Here is a 23,238-nt window from a genome sequence, read left to right as displayed (position 1 = left end):
CTGGCTCTTCGTCCTTTCATTGGTCTCTAAATTATAGACTAAGTCAGTAGGAAAACAGGATTCAATTTACAGAAATTTGTCTCTCATATAACCATCATTTGTAAACGGAGGAGCATAATAATAGCTGACATTTATATTGGACTTTTAAGGTTTCCAAAGTACTTTACATACATTATCCCATAAAAAACATAGTTCTGGGGAAGAATCCTTTCCACTATTTGGGAGTTTTATCTAAGGCAGGTGATTTGAGTCACCTTAACACCTTGTCAGGGTGTTAAGGGTAAATGAATCATATCTTCTTCTACTGGACTATAAGTAGATGATTTTATATCTAATGGCACTTGGAATAACAGAATCATAGATTCAGACCTGGAAGGGATGTGAGAGGTCATCTGGGTCAACTGACCCATTTTACAGATGGAGAAACTTGAGATCTGCCAAAGTTCGCAGAAGATATAAGTGCTGCTGTTGTAACTCTGGTATTCTGGTCCCAGACCCAGCATCTTTTTGGATGGCCTCTCTGCCTCTCTCAAATGACTTCTCTTTCAAGCCATTTCCTAGATGGAGATGGCTTGAGAAGTCATAGCAGAATTTCGGAGACAGACTTTTAGCAACAAGAAAACAACTTTTGATTCCTTCTTATTTAAAGAAGGAGTTCTAAGAATTCTGGACCACTATCTCATTGGGGTCCCAGGGATAGAGGAAAGATAAAAAAATCCTCTTTTGTCTGGTGCACCATTGTATGGTACATATGCAACGGATTTTCCCTTTGAGTTACTACTATATCCTGATCAATAGACCAAGCCCCATCTGGTCATTGTTTGGGTCTGATGGACTAACATTGAATGTAAATAGAAATCATTTCTAGAAACTCTAAGGGTCTTCCCCTCTCAGATGTATTTATTTAGATTTTTTTTGGAATTAGATGAAAGAGGAGAATCTTTGTTTTTCTTGCCACCTACCCTTAATCACTGAGTATGGCCTCTGTCAAACTGAGACCTGTTGAAGACCTTAGTTTCAAAAGGCCAAGGTCTCCCATTTTTCTGGGGCCATCTCTAGTTGTCTTGATCTAGGTCTTTCTTCTGGACCCAGATGATTTTGGAAAGTGAGACAAGTGACCTTGCCCAGGCCTCCCTCACTTAAATCCAAGTCACTTGCATGTCATGGCGTCACCTCCCTGATGTCACGTTTTGACATCTTTGAGAACAAGGACAAACAACAACAACAAATGGTTGGACATTAAATGATCATTATAGTGACAGAATCTTAGTGTGGGAAGGGGCTCAGAGGGCATCTGGCCCAATTTGTGTCTTAACAGGACTCTTCTATTTCTCCTAAGATAGCCCTTCTGTTTTTCCTCCTATTAATGACTATTATTTTTGTTAGGTTTGTTAGCTGGGGCTAAAGTCAGGAAGATCTGAATTCAAATCTGGCCTTCGATACTTCCCAGCTCTGTGACCCTGGGCAAAAAACCTAACCTTTGTCTGCCTCAGTTTCCTCATCTCAAGAGTGGGGATAATACTCATCCCCACCTTCCAGGGTTATCATGAGATTCAAATGAAATATTTGTAAGGCTCTATGTAAATGTTAGAATTATTACTATGTCCTATTTTTTTCATATCAAATATTTCTCAGTAATATATCTTGATTTGCCTTCTACCCTTGGCTCCTTCATTGTGACAAAGAAAACAAAACTGAACAAAATCCTTCCAAGTGACTTATTTCTCCAAGCAGATGCATCATCATACACCCAAATCCCCTCACTTCTATCTAGAAGAATAAGGTAAGTTTCCTCTTTTCTCTGGCTAAAAAGTAAAAAAGTGGTTCCATAGAACAGACTAGATAAGCCAGAAACTTTCCACTTTTGAACAACAGTCATTGTTAGGAAATTTATTCTTGCACTGAGCTTAAATCTGCCTCTCAGCAGCTTCCACCCACTTTTCATGATTCTGCCATCTGGGTCCAAGCAGAACAAGTTTAATCTCTTTCAAATCACAAGCACCGGATTTATTGTCAGAGTACTTGCATTGGACCCTGTAGCTCTATCATTTTCCTGCCCACGTGATCTTTGACAAATAATCAAAAGCCCTGTGCCTCAATTTCCACATACGGAGAGGAAGCTTGGCATGGTGGACAAAGAGCTAGCCTGGCGTCAAGCTCTGCTATTGGCACATAGGGATACTGGGCAAGTCACTGAGGCTCTCAGATAGTAATGTACATTACAGAGAATGGGCACATCTTGCTGGTAAGTGGAGCCAGGAGGAAGTTCTCCTCAGGGAGTTCCCTACAATGAAACCCCAGGTCTAGACAGGCCCCCACTCCCCTACCCTCCATCCCCCAAATGAGACAATTGGACAAGATAGCTTCTGTAGTTTCCCTTTTACTAGAACTCCATTATCCTGTGATCTAAATCAGTTATTATACACCTTTCAGTCTTCTCCAAGTTATAGATGGTCCCAAAAGCTTATTTCAGAAAGGACTTTCTTCATCTCGAAAGATTTTTGAAGTTTTTCCTCAAGGTTCTTATTCCAGCACCGACATGGGGTGGAGCCCAGGTAGTGATCTCTGTAAAAGGATGCACAGGCTCCCAGTATTCTAAATAGTGGTCCTTGTTCTAGCCAGATGATAGGTAGCGACTTTCTGAAGGAAGTTCCAAAGTGCCAGTTTGATTTTAAAGACAATATTTTCCTGTGTAACTTGCAGTTTATACATAGAGAGTAATGAGCAAAATGGATGCAGCTGTCTTTTAAATTAACCCCTGATGCCTTCAGGTTTAGCCTTCCCACTGAAGTGATAATGCACTCAGCTTCTACTCTCTGCACCGGCATGTTTCTGATCTTTCCAGGATCAAAGGAAGCTGCAGTCGGGGGGGGGGGGGGGGGGGGAAAGATGTACGCTCACCCTATTGTCCTTTGGTGCCTATGGCTGACATAGCTTAAAGAGGAAAAAAAAATTCAAAAATAAGCCACTCGAGGAAAACATTGCCATTGTTCTTGTCACCGGTCAGATAGAAAGAACCAACTGTTGGAACCCTGAAATGGAACCAAAAAGGTCCCCGCTCCCTGGGGAACGTTTTTAAAGGAACAACAGTATTTCCTTCAGCTCTAAATAGCATGACTAGGAGTTGGATTAATGTTCCCACTGGGACTTAAACAGTTATTGTTACACTGTCATATTTGTGAAGGCTGCTCTCGGCGCCTCTGAAGCTGGTAGCCGATTATTCAGGTAGTTCTGTCTGCATCCAGGTTCCTTTTATGGGGGGCCAAATGGAACAAGCTGCGGGGAGAATTTCTTCTGAGACCAGAGATCACTGAATCAGTCCCATGTTTACGCACACATGTACATATGTTTTTATTCTTGGCATAAAAATCCATTTTGCTAAATGATTAGGAAAGAGATGAGACCAAGCCCAGATTAATAGATGGGATGTTTCGGTTTTCGGCCGTGGGGTACATAAGATTTATTTTAAAAATCACGCCAGATGATTTTTTTTTAAAACAGTGAGCCCCCTAGGTTGTTTAATTCTGAAACCCATCACTCAATCAGAGACAGTTCACCAGTGTGGGTGACACTGGGGGAGAAGGAATACCAGTCACGTGAAGCATGAGGTCGGAGATTAGCAAGGAAGTAGCAGTCACTCGGTACAGAGATGGCCTGGCCGGGTTTATTTACAGCCCAACATTTCTGCTATGACGACAGCAGTGGGGAGGGGAGGGCAGTACAGTGTGTACAAATTCACGAGTTAACCGGAACACATCACCCGCTCGGTAGCGATGCATTTTTTCCTCCCCATGCAGCTGCATCATTAAAAACTTGATGACATTTTATGTGCGGAACTGCAGTGGTTGCTGCCTTCTTAAAATACTTTTCCAAAGCACGTGCCTCTCTAATGCACAAAGAGCTCATGTAACATTTCCTTGGCCTAGTGTCTTGTGACCTGGGAAGCGAGTCTTTAGAGTATCCAAACAGCAGGAAAAAGAAGAAAGCTCTTGGGAGGAAGTCTTAGAGCAAACTTGGAGACTAGACAGTTTGTTTTCAAGTTGAGGTTCAATAAACTATTGTGGAAAGAGATTTTTTTCCTCCCACATGGGTTTTCTTCCCCAGGTGAAGTCAGGAGGCTGGATGAGCCAGTGCCACGGAGCTGGGGAAAACCTTCCTGAACCCCCGTTTGTCCATGTGTGTGACTGAGTTCAGCAGAAGCACAGTCAGTGATGTAACGGGAATTTCTACATCATGCTTATATGTCATTCACACAAACAGAGCATCATGGGAGCTGGGTTAGATTGATGTCCTCTCTAAGAATAGCACTGATTATGGCAGAGATTTTCCCATATACAGAGCCATTTTTAATTCACTGCCTACTGCAGCTGCCAGCCTGTGGAGATAATTCCTTCTAGCAGAATAGCTCTAGATTATTATAGGGAAATCAAATTTGCATAAAAGCATTTTATCTCTTTTTTTCCCCCTTGTCAAAGTTACCAAACAGATACTGTCAGTTACTTTTGGGGGAAGAACTTTTTTTTTTTTTTTTTTTTTGGCTGGAAGAGAAAAAGTAACTTTTTGACCAAATGGCTCCTTAAAGCAAACAAACAAACAAACAAATCCAACTTCTAATGCAAGTTCTTGTTTACTTTTAAATAAAAACTTGTCAAATAGTATTTATCAACAGTATCTTATCTTGTTGTAGTGTTTTCAGAGCACTTTCTTCTACTCACTTTTAATTCTTTTGACTTGTAACCTTCTAACTTTATAAGTTATATGGAAACTGGACTAGGGATTTTGAGTGATACAACTTGGATCTCATAGCTAGTAGGTAGGATTAAGACGGGGGTAAAAACTGAGGTCTTTGTAATGCCTAGGCAGACTTTTAAATTTTTGTTTTGCTAGAGCTGTTTTTCAGTATGGATAATATTAGATCAAAGAATATTTGTTTTTTCCCCCATTTTAATGAATAATTATTTTATAATTGTTATATAATTATATATAATTTATAAACACATACATATAAATAATATACAAATAACATATTATATATAATTATATATATATATATATATATAAATAATTAACAAGTACTTATTTTCTCTCACCCCCTATTTAAATACCCTCCTCCCAAGCTCTTTATAACAATGTGTGTAGGCAAGTAAAAGAAATTTCCATACCATCCATGTCTAAAAATGTATGTTTAGCTCTGCCTCCTGAGTTTATCATCTCTCAGGAGATGGTTGGTATAGATCATCTTCAGTCTAAGAAAATCAGAGTTGATCATTGTATTTAACAGAGAGCTTAAGTTTTTTCAAAGTAGTTTCAGACAGAAGATATAACTGGGGCTTGTACTTGGTGATGGCACATGGACCTTTTTTTTTTTTTTAAGTTAAGTTCCTTAAAAGGTTTTTTTTCCCTTTCTTAGCTCATTTCTCTTTTCAAAGGGAGCCAGAAATTATGCTTCAGTTAGATTGGTTTAGTTTATATTCTCTGAACACAGAATTCCATCTCTCTTACTCACTTCCATGCCTTTGCATATGCTGTTCTCTCCCTGGGATAGACACTCCGCTTTCCCCTTAGAATGCTCTCCTTCCTTTAGATTCATCACAGGCAGCAGCTCCTAAAGAAGTCTTTCCCTGGTTGCTACTATTTTTCCCCTCCTCAAATTAGACTGTTTGTCTGCATTTATCACCCTGGAGCAGTAGAATATAAATTCCTTGACATTAGGAACTGTTTATTGTTTTCTTTTTTGTTCTAGCATCACCTGACACAATTTCTTGCAACATTTAGAAATATAACATCTGCTTATTGACTTGAACCAAATCCCATTTTGCCATTATGGTCACAGGATGATCCAACATTTACCTATCACTTCTCTGCTTATTGAAGTCACAGTGTTTTTCTTTGACTGGTGGTATCATTATTATATTAGCCATACATAATGATAATGTTATACATCTAGATTATATTTTGATTTTTTAAGGACTTTCAATAAAATTGTTCAGTAGTTTAATATTTTCTGAGCCCTTGTGAGAGGGCCACCTTAGAGGATTGAAGAAGAGGGTGAAGGGCCATGTGCTCTTTTGGTTTTGTTGATTGAAATGCTGTAATATAGCACAAAGGATGCTGGGATTGCAGCCAAGGATCTGGGGTGGAATGCTGCCTCTGCTGTTTACTGCCTTTCCAACCTCAGGCAAGTCATTGTCTTGGCTTAGGCTAGGTGGTAGCTAGAGTCCCTTCCAGCTCAGAATCCTAACATCCTGTAGCCAATAAAAGATTTTCTCTTTATAGTAGAAATGTGAGATCCTCTAATGTAATTGATAAGTACCAATTCGATTCAGCCGCTTAATTCAATCATTCAGATTTAGCTGTGGAAATGATGTTACACAGGTGCCTAAAAATAAACCTGAAGGTCCAAGTGACCTGTTGGGATGGATGCTTGTGTTGTGGGGTGTTTTTGGCTATCCAGAAATCTGGGTTTGGCAGCAATCTGCTGATTTTTTTGTTCTAGGGAAGCCTGGATGGGCACCCTTGAAAGATATTAGAGGGGAATTCAGGTTTCATTTAGTGACTGGATTAGAAAACTACTAAAGTGGTTCTCTTCAATTAGCATTTATTAAGCTCCTGTTTTATGTCAGATATTGTGCTAAACACTGAGGATCCAAAGAAAGGCAAAATCAGTTCTTGACCTTCAAGGAGCCCACATTCTAATGGGGGAAAGAATATATAAATAACTAGGTCCGTAGAAGCTATATACAGAATAGATGAAAGTCAAATGAAAAGAGAAAGCAGTAGTAGTTGGAGGAATTAAGAAAAGCCTCCTTTGGGGGGAGGTACTTGGCCTGAATCTCAGAAGAAACCAAGCCTGCCTTCCTTCCTTCCTTCCTTCCTTCCTTCCTTCCTTCCTTCCTTCCTTCCTTCCTTCCTTCCTTCCTTCCTTCCTTTGTAATGGTGTGAAAGAATTGATTAGGTCTTTCATTAGGGGTCAAGACTACAAAAGGGGGCTTCCTTGCCTGGGAGTTTTAAGAAAGTGGGACATTCTCCCTTGACAGGCATCCCATCCCTAGCTCTGGAAATGGCATTTGGCAGCAGCTGCTCAGTCTGAGGGCTTGGAAGTGCCACCATTGTTGCCTCTCGGCTCTCTGTATCCCTGGGTCTCAGCACTTGTTTTGGCTGGGCTGCAGCAGCTCATTCAGAGTCATTGAAGTGGGAATCAACCTTAAGATCATTTCACGCAGCCCTCTTTTTTACATGGGTGGAAACTGGAGAGATTCAGTTGCCTTGCCTAAATCCATAGAGAAAATATGTGCCAGAGCAGGATTGAAACCCAAGCTTTCAGACTCCAGATATGGTGTTCTTTGCCCAGTAAATCACACCTGTCTTGCCAGGGTGCTCTGGCAAACCAAGAAGGTATCTGGGTCGCTTTTTGGGGGCTCTCCAAAACCTATCCTAAAAATAGCAGAAGACTGCTGCACTGTGTAGCTCTGGGATTGGTTATTACAAATTGGGAGGCTTTCCTCCCCTCCCTCATTTTGAGTATTTCCTTCTCATCCTCAGAAATTAACTGATTTCCATTCTGGAACTGTAGGTGGGAAAGACTTAGGTCATTGGATGTGAACCAGTCTCTGTTAGGAGCTTTTGGTCCTTTTTGAGGATATGGTGATAATATTGCGGGAGGAAAGACTCATAGGAGAATGACAGACTCTGAAGACAGCAGGATTTCCATGAAGTGGATGCTTATTCATAGAGTGTGACTTGAAACAAAGTCACTTAAACTTTCTGGTTTTCAGTTTCTTTGGGTATAAAACAAGGCAGGTTGGATTAATGATCCTAATTCTGTACTTCTCACACGCTCTCTATGAATTCTTCCTGAAATTTTAATATTATTCCTGGATACGATTAACTCATGGTTTAATTGGAGCACATTGGTGTAATAATGTTTATTGTGACTTTATAAATATGCCAGATGCTTTCAGTGAGGATAAAAACAGAATCGAGGTCAGCTTCTGCACTGATGGTAAATTATTTAATTTTAAAAGGCCATGAGCCAAGAATAAAGTGAAGGGAGAGTTGGTGCCTGACTTTTTGTCCATAGATGATTGTGAACTCAATGCAGTCTCTGAGGTAGAGATGCAATAGAATATGGGTAGATTATCTGTTACTTCTACTCATTTTGGTTTAATAATCAACTCCCAGAAAACAGAGGTCCTCCACCAGCTAGCACCAAACCAGCTATACATGGAACTACCCATCATGGTAAATAGCGACATTTGGATACTATTGATAAGTTCACTTATCTTGGCCGTATACTTTCCAAGGGTGTCCACATAGAGGAAAAGGTATTGTCAGAGCTAGCCCACTTGAAAGAAAGTGTAGGAAAGAAGAGGTCTACAGAGCCATTGCTCTGATCTCATTGTTCTATGCCTGTGGAACCTGGACAGTATTAGCAGTGTGCCAGAAAATGGAACTACTTCACCTTGAATTGTCTTAGGAAGATTCTAAAGATTAGCTGTCAAGATAAGGTACTTGTTTCTGAAGTCCTGTCTTGAATTGAACTGTCAAACAATCAGATTCTACTGCAAATAATGCAACTCCAGAGAACTGACTGTGTAGCCTGAAGGCCAGTGCTATTTACCTAAAATACTATTTTATGGATAATTCAAGTACAAGAACAGAGGGAAGCACTCATCTGGAGGTCAGAAGAAGTGGGCCAAAGATACCTTCAAAGTCTCTCTGAAGAACATTAGTGTGGATTGTGAGACATGGGAGACACTAAGCAAAGGATCACCCAGCATGGTGGGTCTGCCTCAAAGGAAGTGCTCTACTCTGTAAACAAAGCAGGATCAAAGCAGCACAAAGGAAGGGTGAGCCACACAAATTCAGATTCCAAATGTTCTCGAGGACTACTTGTGCCCAACTTGTGGTTGAGCCTTCTGAACTCATATTGGACTGATTAGCTACTTTCTGACACATTATACCCTGACCCCATTTTGTGATGTCATTGTCCCCTTTGAAAATGAAGGAAGAATGACAGCAATTAATGAGGGCTGCTATCAGAACTCATTTATGTAGGGTGACACTTAGGATGCTATCAAAGTATGCCGATTTATGGGGCTAGGACTAAAATCAAAATGTGCCACTTAAGACCAAGGGTTGCGCCTCTTTCCCTTTCAGTTAAACCATCTTATTTTGTGTGACTTGGTATGGTAGCAACCATCTGATTAGCAGACTGTATATATATGACTGTATATATTACACAGAAAACATGTAATACATGTTACATATACACATGTATGTACACATAGATATCTCTGGGCATTTTATATATATATATATATATATATATATATATATATATATATACATACTAGTCTATTGTAGGTATTGGAGATACTAGGACAAAAATGGAAGAACTCTGGATTTCTTAAGGAAAACAACATATACATATGAAAGCATAAGGATAGCTGCTGAACCTATTTCTTTAGTATGGAAAACTCCCAGATAAGGAAACTTCTTCAGCAATGAAGGTCATTAACTCCTCTGCAACTTAGCATCTTCAGAGAGTTGCCTAGAGTACTGAAAAATGAAATGACCTGATTGAGTCACACAGTCTTTCTGGGTCAGTGGCAGGACTAGAACACAATTCTTCCTTGTTTTGAGACCATTTATTTCCTCTGCAGTGCTGGCAGATGTAAAAGCATAGGAACAAGAGATGCAAGGAAATGGGGAAGATGTGAGAGCAAGGAACTAGCAGCTCCTTAAATGGATCAAGAGCAGAAGCATAGTGGGTAAAAAGTTTTAAAGTGATTCCAAGGGCTAGAAGAACGTAGTTTATATAGATAATTAGTTGAACCTCTTGTTTAGTTTTTATGTCTCTAGTGAGGGGGATCATGCCTTGAATATAATAGGCCCTTATTTAATGTTTGTTAAGTTGAGGACAGGAAGTTCTGTCATATCTTCTTCTATAGCTGCTCATTTATTTGTACATAAGTGCTTGATAAATGTTTCTTGAATGTTTGAGTACAGTGCCTGGATCCAGGCTGTTCTCTCCATTTAAGGGAGATCTTCTTTAGAATATTTCCCCAAACCTATTTGAGGAAAATCTGAGCATGCTTTTAATTGGGGATCAAACCAGAAGTTTATGGAAGGCAATCTGTGCTTTAGTGTAGGCAAGAGTTGATTGAGAAAGGAGCCATAGTGAAAGAGAAGAGGTCTGTACCCGAAGATTTCCCCTAGTGTAATCGGAAGAGCTCAAGGAGAGCATTGTGCCATGGGGAAAAAGGGCTGAATCTGGAATGAGTACCTTCTTCAGATCCCAGTTCTGCTGCCTACCTGTTCCCTTTGTACTCTGGGCCAGCCATTTCTTCTCAGTTTCCTCATCTCTGAAGTGAAGAGATGAACTAGGAAAGCTCTAATATGCCTTTAAGCTGTAATTCTAATGAAGCTCTGATATTAAAATGGAAAATTGTGGTGAAAGTCAAGTTCTTTTGGGGAAGACCCCCCTCTAGGTGGCAGTGCTCCTTCCAGCAAATTATGTTGATTTGTTGACTCGATTATACTTTTTCCACCCCACTTTTCAAATAGCAATCCAACTTCAGTGTCCTATAGGAGAAAGTGAGGGCGGGACATGTTCTGCCACCTAGTTCTTTCTTGTACCCATCCTGCTCTGCGGTAGAGGGTGTCTATTGGGAGAAAAAGGGTAGAGAAGGACATAACTTTGGTCTAATAGGAAGAATACTGGAATTGGGGTCAGGGTATCTGGTTCTTTTTTTATATCTGTTACTTATGAGATATGTGGTCATGGACTTAGAAGTTAAGCCTCAGTTTCCTTTTCTGTAAAATGAGAATAATAACTGCATAACCTTTGCTGTGGCAAAGTGCTTCAGAAATGTTAATGTGCTACAGAAATCTGAACCGTGATTGTTACTTTCATTAAGTTCCTAAAATGTACCATCTCCTTTGGAAATGAAAATATCCTTAAGTATACCATTTCAATTTTGGATTTTGAAAGCAGGAAAATGAAAACAGGAGATCTAATTATCAACTGAAAAGGAAGAATTTAGAACCCAGTTGATGTATAAAATAATGTTATTGCCATTTTTCCAAAAGTGCTGTCCTTAAATGACCATGATGCTTACTGGACCACTTAAGAGTTTTTCTTTTGGTATTGAAGCCAGGTCATTCCTAATTTGCCACCTGGTATCCATCTGTTTTCTCCCCTTCTCCTCCCCCAACTCCCCATCCATGTTCTTGTTGTTGTTCCATCATTTCAGTCCTGTCTGATTCTTCGTGGCACCATTTGGGGTTTTCTTGGCAAAATTACTGGAGTGGTTTATCATTTTCTTTTCCAGTTCAAATTTATAGATGAGGAACTAAGGCAAACAGGGTTAAGTGACTTGCCCAGGGTCATACTGCTAGTCTCTGAGACTGGATTTGACCTTATAAAGATGAGTCTTTCTGATTTTAAGCCCAGTGCTCTATCTATTGCTCCATCAAGCTGCCCAAACTCCTCATCCATAGCAGAAACTCATAAGATGGTGGGTTTTACTGGAATCCTCCAAACAGAAGTCATCTTCTTTCTTTGGCAAAGAGCTAAGCAGTTAAGCCTGTATGGTCTGTATCATTGTCATTCTTGTCTTCTAAAAAGTTTGGCATAGAGGATGATCCTAATGTAATAGACTGCTCTAAACATCCCAGGGATGGCAGGAGAGTACATGGTCTGCCCATTGGTTATTAAGCCCTCACTCTTGCTATGTAACTGGTCCATCTCCTTTTAACTTGTATCTTTCTTTGTATGGCATCACCAGAACTTAGTAAAAAAACAATATTGTCAACCTCATTTCTGGAGATTTCTCCAGATCATCTTAATCATCTGATGGTAATTAGTTTTTGCCAAAAGTCTAAAGTTTAAAATTCATCAAAACTCATGAAAATGAAGATTTTTTTTCCCATTTTTTTGTGTTCACGTGTCAACACAGAGAAACATGAAAAGTATTTTTAAAGACAATCACCAATACCAGTCAGACCAAGGACAAAGCTAATCAAGTGAAGGTGAAGCACATTAAGGAGATGTGCAGTTGTGATGCATGTCAAAGTTCTGCAAACGAAATAAGACTTGGTTGGCAAATTTGCTTGGGCTATTTCTGGTAAGCCGGGAGGAACACTTAGAGATCTGTGTACTAGCTTTGCTCTCGTCTTGTTTTCCTATAACAAATTCACTTTAAAAGCATATGATATTTGCTTGGGTACAACTATGATTAATAACAGCAATGAGATTTGGTTCAGGTATAGGACAGGGGAGCCAACAGACTGGAACGGGAACTGTGGAGGGCAGACAGCATCGTCACTCTTCCCCATTAACACTGGCAGTTAAATTAAATAGTCCTTCTCTACCATCCCCTAGTTGAGACCCTATGCTTGTTAAAGAGCTTGCCAGCTCCTTTCCACTGGCTTACATTTCAGCCTGGTATTATTAGCAGTTGGCTGAAGCATCTATAGACCCCATAGCCCTCTCCTGCATGAGCATTTTGTGGGGAAACGGTCTAAAGAATTGTCTAAAGTCATCCATGAGGGAGCTATCCTTTGGCTAAAGCTGAGGAAAGGTGTGTGAATTGTATATAAATTCCAATATAGATCATACATGTTAATAGTATTGATGGTATACTAATCCATTGGGTTTAGCGTTGTACCTTCTGGTTGACTACCCTCTTCATCTGAAGCTCGGAAGACAAAACTCAGTGACCAAAGATAATGGTAATCTGAGCAGAGAAAAGGAGAGATAAATAAAATACTTGCTGTTTTTATACTTGAGCAGTCCTGTTATCCTTTCTTAGAGTCCTAGATAAGGAGCTTTGCACAGTCTGCACTAGCTGAGGCATTGGGAAAGCATGCAGAATTACAAAGATAGATTCCACTTCTGGAAAGGAGTCAACTTCTGCTGCAGATGTTGTCATCTGGAGACTGAAGACAGAAAAAAGAGGGTGCCATTTGCCATCGATTAGGTTGGGTTAATAATGCTCTAACTTGCTGCAAATAAAGCTAACATTTACTAGTCTTATCTCCTCTAAGTAGGAGCCTGTCAGTGGTAGGAAAAGTGAAATAAAGGAGCACGTACCACCGTAAGAATGGTAGACACCTTTGGAGTTCAGTTTTTGTGGTGCCTTCCTTGGACGTATTGCCATTCCTTACTGAAACACTTTGAGTTGGTGTGAATATGTCCGAGAAAAAAATGATGGCGACAAATGGGCGTTGTTTCCTTGCCCTCTGGTTGTATGTTTTTTTTTTTTTTTTCCTTCCCTCCTGGCAAGACTTAACTGCTTTGAGGAGCAATCAACATGATAGTTTAATTGTACTCCAAGGAACACTTGGAGTGCAATCAAGACTGACAAATGATGGTCTTTGGAGTGAGAACCTTTATTTAAAAAAATCTTTCCTTACCTGTCAATCACTTTTAAAATAGAGATGAATTCTATTGATTGATGGCGATTCAACAGATATAACTGCTCTTCCATTGTAGATCTCTGTTTATTAGGGTTTCTGTCGTCCAGGATAAATAATAGGTACAAAAAGACTCTTGAGTCACTGAGAGAATTTCTCTGCAGTCTTTCTACTATTCTGCCAAAATGAATTGAAATAATAATTAATTTGATCAATTCTGCATTAAAAAACTAATTCCTGCTTGTATCTCCCATGTCCTTTGTCTAGAAACAATCCTGTGGTCTGCTGATATTTTACAGAATATACTGCTTATCTGTTACAGAACCCATTGAAAGTAATTTACTATTCACATGTTAAATATATGGGACAGTTGGTCTTTCTACAGCAATACAATTATTCTGTGAAGGAATTTTCAATGATGAAAATAAAAAAAGTTAAAATAGTCATAATATATTGCTTCAGAGTACAGGGCAGCTGTTTTCTGCCTCTATCTGTATTCTAATAAGTCTTTTAAATAAAGAGATTTATGAGATTATTTTAATTTTGATGTCTTTTTAATGCTTCATGCATTTTAAATACAACCTTTTAATAGTTTTTGAGATTGAAAAATTTAATTTTATTTTATACTGCAGAAATAAATGTATTCTCAGGAGACTGCACCATTATTATAGATTTTTAAAAATTCAGCATATCTTCTATATACAGCTCAAGTGCCAACCAGTACTGATAAAGTTAGATTCAAACAAAGCACCTCATTCGAGTTTGGGAGACAGTCAATTTACTAAGGGCATTAGCGGAATATATTTATTCTTCATTCAGTGTTACAATATAACTCATGCTAACAGAATCTTGTGAAGTTATAGAAAATATTTACCATAGCAGAGGAAAGATTTTTCTTAATGACATAAAACTTTATGAAATAGGACTCTCTGAAAACTTCAACAAACATTTATTAATTACTCACTGTGTGCAAGATTCAGTGGAATTGGCATTTTAGGGTTCTTATTAGGCTTCAGAGTTCCCTTGACACTCACAATGAGCTCAGAGTATGCAAACCCTCTCCCCATCCCAATACATCATCCTGGAAAGCATTCTTACACCTTGAAATCTCCTGTTATAAGAGGTACAATGGGTTGGGCTTTGAAGGGATTAACCGTCATCATAATCATTAGGGTAATAACATAGCTTTTTAAAGTTTGCAGGGCTTTATAAACATTATCTCCTTTGAGCTTCATGAAAACCTTGTGAAGGAGATAGTACAGGTATTAGCTCCCCTTTAAAATAGAGAAAACTGGCTCAGAGATTTTGGGTGACTTGCTATGGACACACTCAGTGATGTTACAAGGGTTGACTTTGAACCTGTTTTCTGATCTTAAATGATAGATTTAGAGCTAAAAAGGACTTGACATGTCATATAGTTCAAGCATTCATTGAAAGACAAGGAAACTGAGGCTCAGAGCAATTGAATGTCTTAAAGAGGTAAAGCTAGAGTCAGGATCCGGATAGCAGTCCTATGACTAGCCTTTTTCCCCCCATTTCCATTCCAGCTTCTAAGGAAGACTATGAAACAAGGAATGCTAGAAAAGCTGGCCGTAAGGGAGGGGAAAATGTGTTTGAAAAATGAAGCTATAGATTTTTCATGTTGAATATCAGTTTATTCATTAAATTAGTCTCAAAAAAATTGCCAACGACATGGATATTGACTACTGATAGCATAAAAGAAGTGAATTAGAAGTGATGAATCTTGGCAGAAAGTGGTCACTTACTCCCGGTGGTAGAAACTATAACAGTAGCATCATGGAGACACTTCATCCTCACTGCTAGAGACTGAGGCTGTATGTTTTTCAGATCACCATGAAAAGGGATATAGCCCAATAGAGTTCAACCAAAATGCAATTTTTAAAAGAAAAATAACAGACTTGTGCATTTAAGCTTCCATTAATTGGAGCATTTAAGCAACTGTCATCTTTTTAAAAGCATAATAATGATCACCATAACTTGCAGTTTTGTAATATCTTCCAGGCAGGGAAGCCATTCAACCAAGAATTGACAGAGCTATAAGATGTGAGGTTTGGCCCTTAGATGCTTCTGTCTGATGCCAAAAGAACAGAGGAAAAAGACTTCAAAAGTCACTTTGGAAAACTTCACGTTAAATATGGTCACGGAGGGTCAGAATTCATTTTGCATTTATTCCGTATCCACTCTGTGCAATGCAATATGCACGGCACCGTACCGCTATGTGTACTCTGAACTATTCAGTATTATATTGTAAATACAGCACGGTCTATGTCCCTTAAAGCATTTGGCCATTGGAATCCTGTAAGATGGTTTTCAAGTCTAAATTTAAAGCACCCGTGAAACTAATTTCTATTCTTAAAGAAGCGAGGAATGAAATTGCACCAGCCCACAGAGATATGCTGCTCTCCTTCACCTCTTGCCATTGTTTGTTCTCAAGGGAACTCGGAGAAGTACTCATAAAAAAGGCAACATCTGACATGCAATCAAGGGAAACACAACGGAATAGGGGACCATGCTAGATACCGAGGGAGATGAAGAAAAATAAGGCATTTCCCTTTCTCAACAAGTTGCAATCTAGTAAGGGAAATGAAACACAATTATAGCATGAAAGAGAATATAATAAGAATATAGAAAACATAGCTGTTCATCCCTCATTTTCTTTTTGTGAACTTCATTGCTTATAAAAAGCTCCTTGGAGCATAGATCCACCTTATTGAACAGGCCGGTAAAAAATATAACTCTTTAGATAAAGTAATGGATAAACACTGCCATAAATGTGATATAAAGTAAGGAAAATCTTTAACTTGGAGTTGCAAACACAGGTGTTGGTGAAAATATGTTCTTTCTTCATTTTCAGCTGAGGAAAAAAAATCTGCTTTGGAAAAGGAATCTCATTTTGAAGCCGATCAGGTCTAATTTCCTAGGGAAATATTATCTTGTAAACATTTTGGATACCGCTGCTTAAGAGGATTTTGACCATATTGCATTTTTTTCAACTCCAGGTTACTCTGATTTTGGTTATATAGGACATTCCATTTCCTTGGCATTATAATTTGCTGAAGTTTTTCTAATATTTGAAAGAAAAGGAAGCAATGGAGCCAAAAAGGCTAAAAATGCTTAGATCTCATCAATTTCCCAAATCATTGACTCTCTTTATATAAATCATATGCTTTTTTTTCTCTCTGGAAGGCTAGACCAGTAGATCATAAAACCCACCTTAGCCCTAGACTAGTTGCCAAAGGGGATGAGTGAAAAAGTGCTGGACGTGGAGTCAGAAGTCTTGGGTTCCAATCTTGCATCCCCACCTTTCTGAACCTCAGTTTTCTTATTTGTAAAATGAGGGATAGAGACCTGGATTTTCTCAAAGGGTCTATTTTGGCTTTAAATCTATGATCCTCAGAATTGGCTTCCAATTCATTAACTTGCGGTGTGATTTTGGGCTGCTCATGTTATTTCCTTTTGATCTCAGTCATCCTCAAGTATAAAATAGGACTAATATAACATTTGTCCTGTCTACTTTGAAATTAATAAAACACTATATAAATATAATGTACTTTTCATTGTTGTATTTTTAATGCAGAAACATCAGTTGTCAGATAAAAATAGTTATTGGTCTTCCATATGCCTTTCTATATGACCTTTGGTTAATCTAAATCACTTAAGAGTGAATCTTGACTTGACTTTCCAGATTGACTTGACATTCGATATTAGACAAGCATAAGACATAGAGTATACTCTTTGAGCTCAGGGAATTATGGAAAATGAAATATAAATGTGCATGATTCTAGTACAAAATAGGACATAGTGCTGTATGAGGGTATGAACAAAATGCTATCAGATATTAGAGGCAAGGCATTTTTACTTCCATTTAGGAGTCTGTGAAGCCTTGTGCTAGAAGAAGTTCCATGTGAGCTGAGTCTAGAAGAAAGGATAGTATTTCAGCTCTCAAAGATCCCACCCACCCAGTACCTTACTTCCTGTCATCTGCCCCCCAGTGAGATTCTTCCTTAATAGAGTCCTGAACCTGGAATTCTTTCAAAGCTAATTAACAGCTCAATTTCTCTTCTCACAAAACTCTTTTTGGCTAACTTTTTTAAAAATTAAAGTTTTAAGAAAATTATAGAATTGCAGAAAAGCACTGATTTTAGAGCTTTGTCACTTTGCTTTGACTCAAACCTGCTGCTTGTTTTTTTTTTTTTAAATTTAATAGCACCAATCTGTACCTGAATGAGAATCCTCTTTCTATCACGATAAGTGACCATTTAACTGCTATTTGTAAACCCCCAGGAGAGGGAAACCACCACTTGTTGAGACCTTTCACTTTTGCAATACTTTTCCTTGAATCAAGTCTAACTAAACCTATTTCTCTTCATCTCATTGTTCCCATTTCTGTCCCTTGTGATCAAATTGAACAACTCTAATACTTCTTCCACATGACAATCCTCCAAGGATTGAAGACAACTATCTTGTCTCTTCCTCCCCCAACCTTGGTCTTCTCCAGGCTAAACATTTCCATTTCCTTTAGTGTGGTCTCATTTCTTTGGTCCCCTCACCATTCTATTCACCCTTTTCTGCACTCTAGCTTGTCACTGTCTTTCCTAAGTGTCCCTTGAAGCGCTCTAGCTAGGGTGTCAGGAGGAAAGAATATAGTGGTCTGTCAACTTCTCTCTCCTGTACAGTGTGCCTCTATTAAAACAGTCCAGATATACATTCAGTTGTTGGCTGCCAAGTTACATAGATGCTTATTTTGAATGCACACTATGCTGATCCTCCCAGATTCTTTTCGGATGTCTCTGCCATTCTTGACATGTGATGTTGATTCTTTACAGGTGTAATTGATTCTTTTGAGTTCTTGATTAGTCATTGATATTTATTCCATTACATTTCGCTTTATTTTGTATCCTTGTTCTATTCCTTTATCCATTAGCACTCCACCCTAGATTTGGGTCATCTGTAAATTTGATTAGTCTTCAGCCCCTTCTCCTTTTAGTCTTGATCTCATCTCTTTCCCTCTTATCCAGTAGATACCATCCATAGTCATCATCTGTGTTATTTTCTGGTCTTCAATCTCTCCATATCTTTTTATTATTGAATTTTAATGCAGAAACATCAGTTGTCCTATAAAAATAGATATTGGTCTTCTATATGCCTTTGGTTAATCTAAATCACTTAAGAGTGAATTTTGACTTGATTTTCCATATTGATTTGACATTCAATATTAGACAAGCATAAGACATAGAGTATACTCTCTGTACTCAGGGAATGTTTTCCTCCTGCCAACCCCCCCACCCCAACTCCTTCACCAAACTCTATCATTTCCTCAAGCTATCTATTGGGGGTACTTATGTAACTTTCTGTACTTGTTGAATTCCCTCTTTCCCCTCTCTTCAAAAACCCACAGCATAACCTGCTGACCATATGAGTATACATGAATATGTGTTTGTTTATATGTATGACCATACAAGCACACTCATTATAGATATGTATACAGGTATACACATAGATGAACATATGTGTACACATATACATATGATGGTCTCTATCTCTATCCATAGCTAGAGCTGTATCTATAATAGTATCCTCTTATAGAATGTAACTCCTTGAAAATATGGATTGCTTCTAATTTGTCTTTGCACCCCTAGCAGCCAATATAGTATCTTCAATATAGAAGTACTTAATGAATGCTTGTTGATCCAAACGATTGATTGGGAGGATTGGTGGTAGGAACCCAGTCGCTATCCTTAAGGAATTCTACTGAGGCATCCTTCCCTCTAAGTTGACAGTAACCTATTAATGACTCTTCTTTGGTCAATCATCTGCTTCCGACTCTACCCTACTTTGGTTTGTCTCACTCCCTCAGTCACTGGTTTGTTCACATGGATAGCCTAAAAGACTTGCCCAATATCTTGTTGATATCCAGGCTCATTTCATCAACAGAATTCCTCTGTAGCCCTTGTCTGCTAAGACAATTGTAGTGACCCTATCAAGAAAAGAAATGATGTTAGTTCTTGATTAAGTCATGATTAAGTCTTGATTAAGATCATACCCCAATGATCATGATTTCCTTTTCTAATGACAGACTTTCCCTTTTATATCTTCTAGAATTTGTTCAGGAATCAAAGTCCAATTTGCCTGTTTCTTCTATGTGTACTGCTATCTTCCCCCCACCTTCTTTGAAAATGGGGACACTTATTTTTCTCCAGTCTTGTGATTCTTCTCCTGTTCTTCAGGAACTGACAGTAGCTCAGCAATCATAGCTGGCAGTTGTTAGAACTACAGTGGGATTTGAAAAGTTCTAGTGACTTGAAATTATGAAAATTTTCTAACTCAAGGAATATAAACTTTTGTTTAACATCAGGGACCCACTTTGGCAGTCTGATGAAGCTTATAGCTCACTTCTAAGAATCATGTTTTTTGACTGAAAAAAAAGAATGACAAAGCAAATCAGTTATATTGAAATACTTATCAAAAGCCTTTACAGACCCAAGGCTAAGAACTCTATATTGTGCTCCCTTATTTCTTTCCTTGCCTCAGGTTTAAACTTCCTACTGAAAATTCTAATTCTTTTGTTGTCCAAAGTTTGTTTTTCTTGACATATAAAACAGAATTAAATTAAGACCTGAGTCATTCTGCCTTCTCCCTACTGAATATCATTTTCCTGTTCACTCAGATCACTGATGCTATCCCTGTTTTGATCTTTCTCCTGCCCCCAGTTTTCTTTTAAAAAGCCCTTTTAGTTGGCTTTAGCATTCATCTTCTACTTTAGCTCATTCTTAACTTTTGCACTTTTGACATTGTTCTTAAAGGACCAAAAGCCTCTTTTGTTTTCATCCTCCATTACATGCCCTTATTTCCATCTTTTGAATGTGTCTTTTAAAAAATATGAATTGGCCATTGATTTTTCCTGTGCGTTTACATCAATCGGTCTTTTAAAGATAGGTTTCCTTTGCATGGGAATCATTTCTCTTAATGTCATCAGAATTTCATTCTTGAGAGGATCACAACACACTAATCTATTGGTCCAGCTTCTTCTGCAGCATTTCCAGTCTTTATATTCTACCCATCATTTCCCTAAACTCTTTGAAATAGACTCTTCCAAATTGTAGGGTGTGTATCAAATTATTTTTTGTTTACCTCCCTGCAATGTTCCCATCGCTTCTGTTTAAGCAAGCAGTTCTTTTTTGTTGATCAAAATCAGGTTCGGGATAACAATTCTTTTCCGTCTTTCCTCTTTGAGGATGAAATGATTATTAAGACCAGTCAAGAATATGCCATTTTTCAGTACAAGACTGACCTTTAGTAGATGATTGGGATAATTGAAGTTATTTCTACTGCTGTATTTTGCTTCTGTGCCAGAATCTGTTTGTTGAACTTGTTCATTTTCTTCTCCTGTGCTAATACTATGCAAAATTATTTCTATGTCTCTAACTTTTGACCCTTACCTAAATATTTTCCACTTCAATTTCTCCTGTTCGTTCTGGCTTTCTTTAAATGAACATATTTTCTTTAAATTTGCAGTGTTTTTCCACTAATTCTTGAATCTTTTGGGTCTCATTTGAATAAAGTATCCCTTTCCTTGTCCATGTTACCATTATGAATCTCTTTCCCCAAAACCTTAGTGATGTAAATGTAATTAAATTGGCTGATTGCTTTAGAATTTCTGTTTATTAACCATGTGTTGTGCATTTTCGTTTTAAAATAAAGTGCATTGATTCCCTATCATCTTCAGGATCCAATATCTTCTGATGATGTTCAAAGTTCTTCATAATATGGCCAGGTTCTGCCTTTCTAGACTTCTTATATCTTACTCTCCTTCATGAATTCTGTGATCCAGTGCACCCTTGCTGTTCCTCAAATAAGATACTCCATCTCCTGACTCTTGAATGTTGTCATGCCTAAATTCTCTTCCTCCTCATCTCTACCATATAAAATCCCATCTTCTCAAAGACGTCTTTCCTAATCTCCTTTAATGCTAGCACCTTCCTTCTGTTGAACATACATCCCTTCCCTCCCACACACATAATCACACCCACTCCCCACACACCATTTGCATGTGGTATCCCCCATTGGACGATGAGCTCCTTAAAGGCATATTCTATCTTTTGTTTTTCTTTGCATTACTAGTGCTAGGAATATTCCTGTCATATAATGTGATGATGTTTGTTGCCAGAGGTGCCTGATTGTTAAGTGGATGGCACATATCCTTCAGGGGGAGGGCCTGTCTTTTTTCTTTGTACCTTTTCTTTTGGTCATCTCAGTACCTATGATTCATTTACCATTTCTATATAGATGATTCTCACATTTCTTAGTCAATCAAGAAACATTTATTTATTATTGACTATGTATCAGTCCCTGTGTTAGATCAGGGAAACCATATGTACATATAAAAATTAAATGGAAGATAAGTTTTAGGGAAGGCCAAGATTTTCTCTCTCTCTCTTTTTAAGCTTTTTATTTTCAAAATACATGCAAAAATAGTTTTTGACAAACCTTGCAAAACCTTGTGTTACAATTTTTTCCCCTCCCTTTCCTTCCACCTTCTCTCTTATGCAGTAAGTAATCTGATATATGTTAAAAATATGCAATTCTTCTAGACATTTTCCCACAATTATCATGCTGCACAAAAAAATTAAAAAGGAAAAAAAATGAGAAAGAAAGCAAAACACAAGCAAACAACAACAAAAAAGACTGAACATACTATGCTGTGATCTACATTCAGTCCCCACAGTCCTCTCTCTGAGTGCAGATAGTTCTCTCCCTCACAAGACCATTAGAACTGGTCTCAATCATCCCATTTTTGAAAAGAGCCACTCCCATCAGAATTGATCATTGCATAATCTTGTTGCTGTGTATGATATTCTCTTGGTTCTACTCACTTCACTTAGCATCAGTTTATCAAGTGCCACCACCGATAGGAGACTTTATAAGATTTCCCCTAGCTTGCTCATATCCTTCCTGCAAAAAAATTAAAAAAATTAATTTTCCTTGCATTTATTTTGTAGCTGCTTATTTATGTACATAGTAGATCATGTATGCTTTGAGGATAAGGACAATTTCATCTTTGTTTTGTGTCTTCAGCAGCTAGCCCTGTGTCTGGAATATAGCATGTGTTAATTAATGGTTAATGATGAGTTTGCCAGATGACATGGACAAGAATTATACCAGATGACAAATTTGGATGGATTTAGGTTTGGATTATTAGAAAGAGCATCTACATTATGAGATTACATAGGTAAATATGAATATGCATACACATGCCTACTCATACAATGTACACACACACACACATATATATATATACATACATATATATGTACATACAAAAATAACTCACTGATCACCAATATTATTTAACCAACAGACATTTATTAAGTGCCTATTAACTTCCAGCCACTGTTCTAGGCAATGGAGAAATACCAAGAATGGGATATTCCCCAATCTCAAGAACTTTATTTCTAATGTTGGAGACAAAACCACATATAAGCAGATAAAGAATCAACCTAAAGAGAATAAATAAAAATAAATACAAAATCCTCTCTTGTGGATTATTGGTTTTTCCTTGATGCTACTCTTTTGATCCTGAACCTGCTGCTCTTAATGATATCTGACACTACAGTTCTATTTGTATAGCTTTTTTTCTCCAAAGAATCTATTTTCATTTTGAAACTCTTTTGCCAGGTAAATATATTTTTATTCATCATTATTAGGTGCACTCTATCTTTGGCCAAGAACCTATCTTATGTTTGACACATAGATCCAAATCCAGTTCTTATACAACAGCGATTAAGTTAAGTATTC

At 38.1% G+C, this 23,238-nt stretch overlaps 1 protein-coding gene and 1 long non-coding RNA gene across 3 annotated transcripts in view; one reads left to right on the top strand and one right to left on the bottom strand.

Annotated features, from left to right (window-relative positions):
- PPARGC1A (PPARG coactivator 1 alpha) overlaps positions 1-23,238 on the top strand; it is a 739,235-nt gene that overhangs the window by 49,332 nt on the left and 666,665 nt on the right. The window lies entirely within an intron of this gene.
- LOC116419974 lies at positions 12,865-22,479 on the bottom strand. Its single transcript, XR_004230298.1, has 3 exons — positions 22,317-22,479; positions 13,423-13,599; positions 12,865-12,945 (listed from the first exon to the last, which is right to left on the bottom strand). It is a non-coding gene; the product is annotated as an uncharacterized LOC116419974 (long non-coding RNA).

The sequence above is a fragment of the Sarcophilus harrisii genome, chromosome 6 (genome assembly GCF_902635505.1).
Source record: "Sarcophilus harrisii chromosome 6, mSarHar1.11, whole genome shotgun sequence".
Classification (NCBI taxonomy): domain Eukaryota; kingdom Metazoa; phylum Chordata; class Mammalia; order Dasyuromorphia; family Dasyuridae; genus Sarcophilus; species Sarcophilus harrisii.
The sequence above is the reverse complement of the archived record's forward strand: the minus strand, read 5'-3'. Positions and strand labels throughout refer to the sequence as shown.